The sequence below is a fragment of the Peromyscus eremicus genome, chromosome X, assembly GCF_949786415.1.
Source record: "Peromyscus eremicus chromosome X, PerEre_H2_v1, whole genome shotgun sequence".
Lineage (NCBI taxonomy): Eukaryota > Metazoa > Chordata > Mammalia > Rodentia > Cricetidae > Peromyscus > Peromyscus eremicus.
Window position 1 is genome coordinate 84,790,899 of NC_081439.1, and position 13,502 is coordinate 84,804,400.

The 13,502-nt window shown below is 42.4% G+C and overlaps 1 protein-coding gene across 5 annotated transcripts in view; it reads left to right on the forward strand.

Annotated features, from left to right (window-relative positions):
- The window catches only part of Plp1 (proteolipid protein 1), a 101,564-nt gene that overhangs the window by 5,025 nt on the left and 83,037 nt on the right, over positions 1–13,502 (forward strand). For 4 of the 5 annotated variants that reach the window (XM_059250938.1, XM_059250942.1, XM_059250941.1 and 1 more), the window contains exons 2-3: positions 12,415–12,834; positions 13,242–13,411. The gene's annotated coding sequence lies outside the window, so the exon portion shown is untranslated. Of the gene's footprint in view, positions 1–12,015; positions 12,835–13,241; positions 13,412–13,502 lie in introns of those variants that run through there. The other variant, XM_059250939.1, reaches the window with a different exon arrangement.

A 13,502-nucleotide genomic window follows, 5' to 3' on the forward strand; every position in this document is an offset into this window, starting at 1 on the left:
GCTGGCCTCGAACTCACAGAGATCCGTCTGGCTCTGCCTCCCCAGTGCTGAGATTAAAGGCATGCACTATTGCTGCCCGGCCAGAACTTATACTCTTTAGTAGGGATGGACCATGTCATATTTAGAGAGAGAGTCAAATTGAAAAACCAAAACAAACCTCTTTACCAGAAATTGATAAGGTCTCCTCAAAGGACAGTCTCTTCCTACCTCTTCCCCTCCACCAGGCACCACAAGAAGCCTTGCTAAAATGAGCTACTGTAAGTGGCGTCTTACAATTCCTCAGGCAATTAGGACCCGAGAGAGGTTGAAGACCCCAGAAAGAACCTTCTGTTCATTTGTGAAACTGTTAGCTAGAAGGCAGAAAAACACAGGCAAATGGAAGCTAGCGTTCTGCAAGAGAGAGCTAAGGGTGGTGTGTTAGAGCTCTGCACTCACCCTCGAGGAGTGCTGCAGAAGGCAAGGCTGCTACAGGGACAGGAGACCAGATTGTGGAATATGTGACAGAGGACGTCATAGCTATTTTTAGAAGATGCCTTTTCCTACCTTATTTACAGTTTTGAAGAGCAGGAAGACCATCTGAGAGTGAAGTGTGTGAGCGTGCACGTGTGTGTGAGAGTGCAGACATTTAGAGAAAAGATGTCTTACCGCCCTGCTTAGAATGGCAGGTTCTACAAACCACACACCGAAACAGTGATTTTGATCCATTTGCGGCAGTGTTTTACCACATGGAGGAGCAAATGAGGCTGCTTATACAGTACTGGGACAGAGCAGAGGAGGCTTAGGGTACGGGGGCCTCAGAGGACATGTTCCTTCAAGGCCCTGAGCTGGAGGTAAAAGGATTAGTAACTGAGGACAGAGGAAAGAGTAAGAGCAGTTCCTAAAAGGTACAAAGCTGAGATACACCCAGTTGCTCCCAGCCTAGAGTTGTGGGTGGGACGTCAGTGGGTCCCAGGACAGTACAGCCAGCTTTCAATAAAGCTGGTCTGTGAAACTTGGCGAAGAGGACAGAGGAAAATTGATGTTTGCTCCAGAGTGGGGCTGTCAGCTGTGCTCACCGCCTCACCAGGCTCCCAGCTGTAAACAAAGGTCCTGGCCCTTCATGGCACTGCAGAGCAGTCCAGGCTGGCGTAAGTCTCTGAGGACAGCTAGACCATTTTCTCATCCTGGCTCACAACCAGGAGACAGAAGAAACAATCAAAGGTAGAGTGGGGGAAGGGGCAAAATTGCAAGAGAGTGAGGAGCAGAGACCATTGGAGGGAGGTTGTGTATTTCAGATCTTAGGGCTTTGGATGAAAGTGGTACAAGTATTTTAGGGAAAGCAGACCCCTTTCCTTATGTAAATATCCCAGGTAATAGTGAATTACAAAAGGGGCTTCAGAGACTCCAGTGTATCATCCACTCCGCCATTTACAAACGTCCATGCTCATGACCATGCCAGCTCTTCTGGGTGATGCTAAAGTACTAGAGGATAGCTTACACATTCCAGGGTCTAATAAGGAGTTTAGGGATATGTGGGACAGTGAGTCTTAACCATACCAAATAGACTTTTTGTTTGTTTATTTGTTTGTTTGCTTTTGAGACAAGGTCTCATGTAGCACAGGCTACCTTTGAACTTGCTTTGTAGCCAAGGATGGCCTTGAATTCTTGAATGACCCTGCTGCCTCCCTTTCCACAGTGCTGGGATTACAGGCACATAATACTATGCTCAGCAAATAATAGACCTCTTAAAATATTAAGTGACAAACTTGGAATAAAGTATTGAAGCAATGTAACTGGGTCTGGATCACACAGAAGGTGGGATTTGAGAGAACTGTAGTAAGTTAGACATGATGTGCCTATGACGAAAAGGCACATCATGTTTGAGGCAGAACAAAATTAGTAGTACAATTGAGACCTGCTTTGACTGAAGCAGTAGGTTAGTGTGCCACAGACTCTTCATTTCTTTCCTCCTTATGCTCCTCATCATGGCTAATCCAGTTTTCAAGTCTCCCTTTCAATGTCACTTCCTCACAGTGTTCCAACCTTCTCTCCAGGACCAAGTGAAGTGCCTTGTTTTATGTTCCTGTAGCACCCACTGCTTTTGCCTTTCCAAGATACGGCCATTTTCACTTGATGAACTAAGCCTGTTTGTCTATAGTAAACAAGTCAGGAAGGCTTATTTGATTGTTTTTCCTCCTCCTTTGCAAAATTCAAATCTGTTTTTTTCACTTGCCCTTTTAAAACTGCCTTGTTCCTGCTCAGCTCTGGAGGGAGAGGCAGGCAGATCTCTGTGATTTCCCCTCCAACATGGTCTACATAGTGAGTTCCAGGACAGCCAGAGCTATAGAGAAACTCTGTCTCAAAACAACAAACAGACAAACAACAACAACAACAAAACCCCATCCTACTCCTGACATCTTTGTTTCTTTGGATGTGTCTGTTCCTTTCTCTTCATTCAGGTCATAAGTCTCTGTCCTAGGAAAGACTTCTAGGACATACTCTTCCCATCACAGAAACATTGTCCATAATACTTACATAGTTTCTCCATTTTTCTACTTCCTAACAACTTAATCAAATTTTATCTCTCCTGCCATACTGTAGGACCTCTGAGGACAGGGCTGTTTCTCTTCACTGTATATTCTGTGTACTTAGTATATAGTACCTGGCATGTGATGGAAAGTACTCCATGAACATTTGCAAATGAATCCAAAGCAAATGACACAATATTGGTAGGTGAAAGCCAGTCTAAAAGTTGATTATATTCCTATGCATGAAGAAAAATCTTCAGAAGTTTTCAACTATAAGAGGAGAGAATTATTTTAAAATTACCTTTTTGTCAGGTAGTGGTGGTGCACACCTTTAGTCCCAGCACTCAGGAGGCAGAGGCAGCCAGATCTCTGTGAGTTCGAGGCTAGCCTGATCTACAGGACAAGTTCCAGGACAAGCAAGGCTATACAGAGAAACCCTTTCTCAAAAATAAGTAAGTAAATAAATTGCCTGTTTTGTTTCAATGGAATTCTTTTATATGTTAAGCAAGCACTTGGCTACATTTCTTACCCTTGAAGGACCACTGACCTCTGTAAAAATAACATAGAGAATGCAGGCCTTAGCCCACTCCTGATTCTTGCCTTCTCATTGTCTTGTGGTTTCATGTTTTCTACCTCTCTGTTATTCCCATGTCCTTCATCTCCACAAGCATAAAATTTATATATCAGTCCTCCTAAACAAAAAATTGGCAGTATGACCAGACACTCATGTTTCTGCAGGTGCAGTTGATCATTCAGCTGCTATTTATTGCCTACCTTCATTGTACCAAGCTTGGTATTGATATCTATAGATGAAAACCTGTCTTAATGAAGCTCCTAATTGCATGAATACATTACACTGGCCACTCAGTGGTAGCTTTAAATTCCCAGTGAAGGGATTTGCCTTACCTGGGCTCAGTGAGGGAGACTTTATAATACTGGAGCCTGCACAGTAATTCAGTCTCATAAGTAGACCTTCTGTGTAACTGGGGACCCAGAGATTGGATGCTTATGTCAGTTTACACCAAACTTTCCTCCTTCCCTGGAGATCCAAAGTGGCATAGTAGAGGATGTCTAGAAGGGCATTCAAGTGGTAGCCATTCCTTATCATTTTCAGAGTGGTCTTATTAAGGCAAATGGTCCAGCAAGTTTCATCTCTTAAATCAAGCACAGTAGAGGAACTTATGGGAAAAGGGCTTGGGTTTAACAATAGACTAGAGGATCTCCCCTATACTCCAAGTGGGTCCAAAGCAAGAGCATAGCTTTAAAATAGCTTCTGAGGACAATTAGACAGCCTCACGTTGGGGTAGATATTAATGCCGGGGTATTGGTTTGTTTTCATCTTTGACTCAGGTCCCAAGTGGTTAGGAGGCTAGCAAATGAGGATGTCAATGGAGCAATACATACCTCTCACTGTTCACAACAGACCACAGTGTCTTATAAGTCTAGCACCTGCCACAACAGGGGGATCTTCTCTAATCATTCAGTCTTGTCTCTTTATCAAACATAAGGTTACTGAGGGACTGACTGACAGCTCAGACCCTTGTTTTAAGTTCCCCCACCCCAAAGATGAATAAAAAGAAAAGGCAAGTATCTAAACTCCTAACTAGTTATCACTTGGTTGAAGAATAACATCAGACAGTGACATTTTGAAGACGTATTTGTTAGTTTTGACCCCCTCCCTTTCTTTTACTTGACTCCTGTTCCCTGAAAATGACTCCACCAAGATATTTTGAAGAGAGTGTGTATGTAACAGGTAGAGGTGAAAGAGCTTAAGTCTGATTAATTGCTCTTCTCTCTTAGGTCTCTTTTGGGTCAAGAAAGTTCATCCTGAATCTCAGGCCCATCAATTGGCGATAACAGATTAGGTTCCTATCACAGGGAAAGCTAAATGAAAAATAAAGCTAATGGATCCCTAAACTCATGAAGAAGAACCTCTGGTGAAGGAAACTCTGAATTTCTACAAGTAGAACTCAGCATGGTCTTTTTACACCCGTAGTATTGTCCTAGATCAACCCAAAGTCTGTGTTCTCTTCTTTCTCCAGGAACCGTGGCTTTTATACATATCAGGCAAAAGATGAGGAAGGCAGGGGTTGAGGACTGAGTGGTTACAATCCGCCACCACCACAAATTACCATTAGCGTCAATCTGTTGCAGACTAAGCCAGAGCAGTCCCAAAATGAATGTGTGTAGCTAAGAAGTGACATTTTGTTAGGGGACAAAGGGAACTTAAAACAAGGGCCTGAGCTGTCAGTCAGTCCCTCAGTAACCTTATGTTTCATAAAGAGACAAGACCGAATGATTAGAGAAGATCCTCCTGTTGTATCAGGTGCTAGACTTATAAGACACTGTGGTCTGTTGACTGTGGTGTTTTATGGGAAAGCCTATGAGATAGTAGTTTTCCAAAAGGGTCAAATATTTGTTACGCTGTGAAAAACGATATAAGCATTAAATGCACTCAAGATGACAGATGGGTATCTGTGACCAAGGTCTGAAACATTCTTGCTCTTCTTCTTTCAGTTGTGTAGCTAACAGTGATTCTCCTGTCTGAAGTGGTTCAAATATTGTGAGAAACTGTACAGGCAGTGGTGGTGCACACCTGTAATCCCAGCACTCAGGAGTCAGAGGCAGACGAATCTCTGAGTTGGAGGCTAGCTTGGTCTACAGAGCAAGTTCCAGGATGGCCAAGACTACACAGAGAAACCGTGTCTCGAAAGAACAACAACAAAAGTATTGTGAGAAACTGAGGACTGATATGACAGAGATCAGCCAGTAGACATTGTTAGTAAGTGTAGAGGGAAGTACATTAACACATAATTTTGGGCTTCTATAGGTTGATCAGTTGAAAAGGGAATTACAGTAAGAAAGATGCCTAATAATTAGAGGTTTTTGTCCCAGCTGTTTTTTCACTTTAGTCTATTTGCTCTTGTGATGATTAATCTTCAGTGTCAACTTGGCTAGATTTGGATCACCTAGGAAATTACTGAGGGCACATCTGGGTGTACTTCTGTGAAGGCATTTCCAGGGAGAATTAACTTCAGGGAAGATCTACTCTTAATTTGGATGGTACTATCCCCTAGGCCAGGGACTCAGACTGACTAAAAGGGGAAAAAGAAGAAAACCAGCAGAGCCTCAACGGTCCCCTCTCTGCTTCTTGTGTGCCATCCAGTGAACAGCTCCCATTCTAGTCAGTGATGATGTGGGTGCTCTCACTCTTACGCCCATGATGCTTCACCTGGGCACATGGGGTTAGGAGACTGTGGACTGAAGCCACTGAAACTGTGAGCCAAAATATATCTTTCCTTCCCTAAGTTGTTTATGTCAGAGATTTTGGCCATGGAATTAACAAGCCAGTTAATATACCCCCAAACAAAGCTTTCATATATCAGCCAAATAATGTAGCTGGAGCACCCCTTAACATTAAATGGCATATATCTGAAAGTTATAAACAATACAGTTTTGATTTTCACAAGTTTTAAAGCAACAGTAAAAGCAATAAACCATCTCCTCACCTCCACCAAACAAAGTGCTGTAGTAAAGCAGTTATATAAGCTAAAAGTAGAGATGTTCTGATTGAATATGTGTATGTGCAAATGTGGGCGGTGTCTGCTTTTTCTTTGCATAAGACCTTGGGGCCTGTTGAAGATGATTTGAAAATCTCTTGCCCAGTTGATAAGGCAATGTACTGGGAAAGAGGAAACTTGAGTTTTGTTTCTTGTGTGAGACTAGAGTAAGCTACTTCCATTTTTTGAGTCTCCTGTCCTCACTTCTTGCTTAGATACATGGTTATCTTACCTCAAAGGTTTGCTTTCAGGATGAAATGCTACTGAAATGTTTGTACCCCTCCCAAAAAACAACGTGCAAGAATGCGGGGCACTTGAATAATATGACCCTTTTCAGGGAAAGTATAGTTGGAAAGAACTAGCATTGCAATTCAGTGGTTAAAGAATTTTTTAAGGAGCTACAGTATTTAGTACTTAAAAAATTATATAGCAAACACTAATTCATTTTATGTAATGGATTTGGTATGGGTCATACAATGATAAATACATTTTGATTCCGAGCTTCAAATGCAAATTTCTATGTGAGAGGCACAGGCAAAACAGCATATATAATCTTACAACTGCATATATAGAGCTATGTATAGAGCATTATTGGTGAGTCTAAATCTATCTGCATATCGGGCTCGAGAGTACTTCACAGAAAACATGATTTCTGGCTGAGTCCTGACAGATTCAAACAAGTCCCTGAGGTGGCACAAGTCAAGGCAAGTGTTTGAACACTAGGGAATAGCATGTGCAAAAGCATGACTCGTGAGGCAGGATCTGTTATCTGTGGCTGGGTTCACCATGATTAAATGGAGAGTACATTTTGGAGACAGGAGTGGTAGAAGAGAGGAGAAGCACTGGTGGGGACCAGAGGGAAAATCCGGTATAGGCCATTTGTGGAACGTGGGCTTTTCCCTGAGGTGTGCAGGAAGCTGTTGATGGATTGAAAACTCGGATGTATGAGAAATAGACTGTTTATGAGACAGTTGACAATAGTGTGGGACGTAGGAAAACCTTAGACTCGGTGGCTGAAGTAACTAAAGTCAGGGAGGATAGGGACTGGGGGGACTATTTGAAGAGTGGAGTGTTCGGTAGGATTTGGTGATTGATGGATTTGAGGGCTATGAAAGAAAGTGTTAGAGATATTTGACTCTAAAGTGTCTGGCATGGGTGACTGAGTAGGCAGAAGTCCCCCTTGTCAGGGTTGGGAGGATTGGACAAGAAGTAAAGCAAAGTTGGAAGAAGATTGTGAGTTCTTCAGTTCTGGGAAGGTTGACTTGGGGATATTTGTGGAATGGAGTTAGTAATTAAGAACCATTAAGCATATTGTTTGTCCTAGCCATGGAAATGGTTGTAAACACCAGAGCTTTAGTATGCAGTGAAGAGCTGTGAACTCAGGAAGGAATTGAATGTCTGAAGAATAAGAACACAGGGGGCTGGGGAGATGGCTCAATATGGAATACCACTTGCTACATGCGTAGGAGGACCTGAGTTAAAAATCCCCAACAACCATGCTAAAAATCCAAGAAGGAGCTAAGCGGTGGTAGCACACGCCTTTAATTCCACCACTTGGGAGGCAAAGCAGGCAGATCTCTGTGAGTTTGAGGCTTGCCTGGTATACAGAGCAAGTTCCAGGCCAGTCAGTATTACCCAGAGTAACCCTGTGTCGAAGAACAAAACAAAACAAAACAAATCCAAGAATGGCTGGCTATAAATGCCTGTAAGCCCAGCATTTGTGGGGCTGAGACAGGCAGATCTTGGAAGCCTCAGGGCAGCCTGCCTAGCTAAAACAGTGGGCTCTCAGTTCAGCGAGAGACCTGGTGCCAAGGAAATAAGGCAGAGAGTGATAAAGGAAGACACTTGGTGTCCCCTGACTTCTGCACACACTCATATAGGTGTACACACCTGAATAGTCATGAATATGCACTACACACACACACACACACACACACACACACACACACACACACAACTAAAAAATGGTCAGAGAAGCAAGAGAAGAAATTGGAGAATGAAAGCCATGGGAGAAAAGATGTGGCAAAGCAGATGTGGCAGCTCTGACAAATGTTAGGGTGAAGCATGACAGATTAGAAAAGTTTTGACTTAATACAGCAATTATGAAGGTAGTCTAAGGAATATGGAAAGAACATTTAAAGAATGAGTAGGAGGAAGAAGCAAGAGATTACAATGTAATAAGGGGTAAGTGGTGAGGTGGGGATGTGGGAATCATAGTAAAGGCATTCATTTTAAGGAACTTAATGGTAACGGGAAGTGGGACGCTAGAATAATACCTACAGAGAAATCCAAGGCCAAATGAATAGTAGTTTCTATTCTTAAATCTGAGAGAGATTCATTCTCATCTTCCCCATTTCTCTGTTGTCTGACTTTGGCAGCATGATGTGGTCTACAAATGTGTTGAACCGAATTCATCCCTCTCCTGTGACATAGGCAGCCTATTAACTGCAGGTTGTAGATGCCTGTAACCAAGCAAAGCATGAAAAAACTGACCAAGTCTCAGAGATATTCAGCAATTTTTCATGGATAATTTTTAAAGCATGCTATATCTTAGTAGGTGTCTAGTGCCACTGAAAAGACTGAAAATATAAAAGAGAAGTGATTTTAGCCTGGCCTTTTTTGTGAGTGTGGGTTTAGAGAGAAGCCCACACTTATTTTGGAAATTTGAAGTTTTAAACAGTCCAAAGTGTTAGATATTTGACCGGTGTAGAAGACAGACTTTTAGGGAATAGCTATTTTTTATTGAGCAATTTACTGTGTGCCAAATTCTGAGTTAAATACCTGCATTGTTCAATTCCCACAGCAACACTATGAAGTAGTTACTATTCTCTTCAATTAACAGATGTGAGAACTGAAGTACAGAATAGTTCAGTAATTTGGTCAAGGTCAGGTAGGTACTATGTTCTGGATTTCTTCAAGAGTTGGAACTTGTAGAAGAGGAAACTGAGGCTGAGGGAATTGTCATTCAGATCTAGGCTCTGTCTGGTACTAACACCACACTGACGTAAACATCAAACTGTCATGAATGGAATAGAGAATTTGCTTGTATTTTTCCAGATTCATTCTGTAAGACAAAAATGGTCCCTGGATTTAGGTGATGGTAAGAATTTCCTCTTATTACAGGAAATTAATAGTGAGATCTGTTTGCATATAACATACGACACAGTATAACACAGCAGGCCATTTGTATAAAACTTTACAGTGAAAACAGAGGGCACAAAAAGAGCTACTCGGAGTGGTGATAGTTGAGTTCCCATGGGACTTGTTCAGGTGACTTCATATGAGCAGACTTTCTATGCCTTCCATGGGCAGGACTCTTTGTGAGGGTGAATTGGCTCAGAGGCCATTCTTCCCTAGGCTTACAATCTGCTAACAAGCTGTCTGACTAATAAACCATCAGCCTGTATTTGTAGACTAGAAGCATTATTCTAGCTGGAGACTGTGGTAGAGCCGAGTGGGAGGCTGGGAGGAACGTATTAATTGCTTTCCCTTCAGAGATGACTGTCTCTTCATCAGAAACAACATGTAGCATGGGGGAAGCAGGTGTTTGCACTGCCTAAATTCCCACTACTGTACTCACTTGTCACTGACAGTGTTTATCTAGTGATTGGGCTTTTAATTACAGCTTGATCCCAGTCTTAATATATGGTGTATTATTAATGTTTAATAAGAACATTATAATTCTTTTTTCAGTGATTCAACCTACAAGGTTTTAGTGTCTTCTTAATTTTGTTTCTGTTATAGCTGGGGAGTGCATTGTGTGTACATAGCTATATGAACTCTGATTTTGTAGGACTTCTTTCAGATCTCTTTTTCTGTGTTTAATAAATTAATGGAAAGGGAAGGAACAGAAACATATATGATATAGCAAATGGGAAGATAGGCTTTTATTCTAATCACACATATTATGTATTACGAGGTAATAGTGAGTACCAATAGCTGTGCAGGCTAACAAGTTATATAAAATGCATCTCTTGCCCTCCAAAAGCTTATTCTTCCATTGAACCAGTGAGTGGAACCTTGCTCCTAACACCTGGGTGGTTCCTGAACTCGATTGGTTAGTGTTCCTAACAGTGTAACCTCACAAGATTAATCCCAGCATGGTGAAGTACAAATTCTGAGATTTTGGTAGACAGAAATCATAAAAGAAGACTAAGAATGCCAATACTGATATAGACGATCAAGATTGGTTGGAGGACACATAAAAAATTCAAAAGATGTAATACATTCTGGATAGAGTTGAAGGAGGCATTTGCATGGCTCACCAAAAAGAAAAAGTAATTTTAAATCAGTCTAACACTTTAAACAGAAGGGTGCCTGGTTTGTTTTGTTTTGTTTTGTTTTTTTGTTTTGTTTTGTTTTGTTTTTTTGAGACAGGGTTTCTCTGTGTAGCTTTGAAGCCTTTCCTGGAACTCACTCCATATCCCGGGCTGGCCTTGAACTCACAGAGATCAGCCTGCCTCTGCCTCCTGAGTGCTGGAATTAAAGGCGTGCGCCACTGCTGCCTGGCCTGTTCTTTTCCGATAGGAGGGAAAATGCTTATGGGAAAGATAAAGGGGTACACTTTATTCAGTCTGTTTCTTCCACTTAGCTCCTTTTTGCTTGGCCTGTGAATTTGGAGACAGCAAAAGGACCTACTAATAGATTAAAGGGCAAGAAGAGGCTGAACCACTGGCATTCCACAAGGCAGAACAAGCTGGAAGAAAGATGGAGGCACCAATAGCCTTAACAATTGAATAAATAAAGCCTTTCTTCTTGAAGAATACATTTATGAAATATTTATCCACTATTAAATATTAACAAAGAATTAATGAAAATATCCCGAACACTTTATCTTCATAGGAAGCCCCAGCCCCCCATTTAAAAATGCTGTTTAAATCTCAGAATTACATCAGATGTGATTCAGGCAGAAATTAGTATTGGTCTCTGAGGGGTAAGTACTACAAGAGAACTGATAAATGGACATGACCTCCAAGTGAGACTCTTGTGTCACCTTTTCTCAATTCATTGGTAAGAAGGAACCAAATTTAACAACTTTGTGATTGAACAGATTGCTAAATGTCAAACCCCTTCAGTGAGACCTAGCATTTCTCTAGTCCCTGTGAGTATGTGGGAAGAGTAAAGAAAATGAAAACCATTTGCCCTGGATCTGATGTTGGCATTATGCAAATACTTCCTCTGCCTAGGGGCTCCAGTGAGAAGGATCGTACCTTCCACCTGGCATTGGCTCTGAGTGGCTTTGTGAATTCCTTTGGTCTATTATGTTGGTTGGTACTTTGGCTTCTTCAGCACCCAGCACCAGCTGATGCCCTGCTCTGAGTCCCAGTTGGACAGCCTTTATTGCTCAGTACTGTAGCTGTCTCCAGGGCATTGTTCCTGAGACTTCCAACAGGGCAGATTTGTGTAGTTGGCCCATCTGGACAAGATCTGTAACAAGTAGAGCTCTGTGTAGTAAGCTCATCTCCATAGTCCACCCCCACCACCCCCGCCTCCGGGCTGCAGCAGCCTGACACCCCAGCCCCATCAGGGACAGTGTCAAAGAGATGCTCTCTGCTCCTTTCAAAGGGGTATTGCTTGGGGCCTCTCATTGATTGGCACTACCTGGGCAGAAATGGGAACATAGGCGCTCTCTTCCCTTTTCAACTTAATCCCTTCCTATAAACCAGTTTTAAAATTTTGATTCTTGGTATGAGAGTGTTAATGTGACCAATAAAAGTAATTTCTAGATCTGAATATGGTAGTATATACTGTTAATCCTAACACCAGGGAGGCTGAGATAGGAGGATTATGAGTTCAAGGCTAGCTTGGACTGCAGGTAAGTTCCAGGATACCTTAAGATATACAGAAAGACCTTATCTCAAAAAGAAAGAAAGAAAGAAAGAAAGAAAGAAAGAAAGAAAGAAAGAAAGAAAGAAAGAAAGAAAGAAAGAAAAGAAAAAGAAAAAAATCTAGGCTAGCTACCTTGGTCATTCCAATGTACTGTCTTCAAAATCAAGGGAGACCAAAGGGTATCTCAGTGAATAAGACAAATTCAGTATGGAAATGGAGAAAGAAGGCTGATCTTGTCCTTGTACTATAGAATTTACATCGACCATTGAATTGATTGACTTTGGATTAGGAATACTTGTGGGGTGAAGTAACGAGGCAGAGATGAACTAGAGAAGAGGGGGAGATGGGAAGAGAAAGGAGGAGGAGGAGGAAAGTTGGAAGGGAGGGAAGAGAGCTCAGGTTCCGTAGTTCATTATCATTGTGCGTCCAGAGAAAAGGCCATCCGTCACATTGCCGAGGTTACCTGTTTGGGTGTTCCCACTGCTATCTTCACATTTGTATCTTCCTGTGTTCTTCAGAGTCAGATCACTTCAAAGAAGTCACTGTACCAGGCCCATGCGTCCCTGTGACACAGAGTGACACACCAACCCGCTCTGTTCTGACCTGTCTTCTACCCTTACCTGAATCCTGTGGAAGAAGATAGGGAAGCACAAAGGGGGAAAGAAACAACCCCAAATATGGCTCTAATTCGTGCAACTACTACCCGAGGTAGGTTGAGTTCTCGAAATATCTAGAAAGGCACACCCACTACATGCCCATTTCCCCCTCAGGAACTTTGAAGCCTATACCATCCAGGACAAAGTGGCGTGGCACCAGTATTTGCTTGCCAAGGAGAAAGTCAGAAGGTCCTGGAAAAGAAAGAGACTTTGGAGAAGAAGAAGAAAGAAAACCAGTAACAGTCTCTCTAAAGATTCTCTGTCCTCCACTCTTCCTAGGTGGTAGTACCTTTCATCTCCCTTTCCTAGATCATCAAATACATTTCTTAAGGAATAAGCCTCCCCCTACCTTTTTCCTACCCAGCAGCATAACAAACCAGTGGCCATGCTAATTGATTAAGGACTAGAACAAAGATATCTGGAACTAGGAAGTTTAGGTAGATCTGGGAGGGTAGACTTTCTGAGAGGCCTAGGTTCTTGCCCCGGTTCTGAAAATGGTAGCTTTTCTCGAAGTGAACCTCTCTCTCTGTTGGGCCATGTAACAGTACTCTAGCCCAGCGCAGCCTATGGCTGCCACATCCCTGTGAAGTGGGGAACCTGTGCCTTTGTCTTTCTGTCAGTAAGGGCATCTGCCTAGTCATTCAGGGCAGGGTTTGTGGACTTAATGGACTCCATATTTGTGCTTGCAGTGGGAGAGGGAGAAGTGTCAAATAAAGGGCAGGCTCTGAGTGGAGGTGGACAAGATGAAGACGACAAGCTGAGCATCCAGGAGTCTAAATATTCTTCACAGAGGATCCCCAGCAATGACAGAAAGTCGTTCTGGCCTCAGGCCCATGGACGAACGATGAGAAATGGCAGAGTAAGCAGTAAATCTGGATTGGGTAGATAAGTCATGTTTGTAAGTACAGCCACCGTTGGCACTGGGCAGTTCCCATCTAGCTTGGGAACTG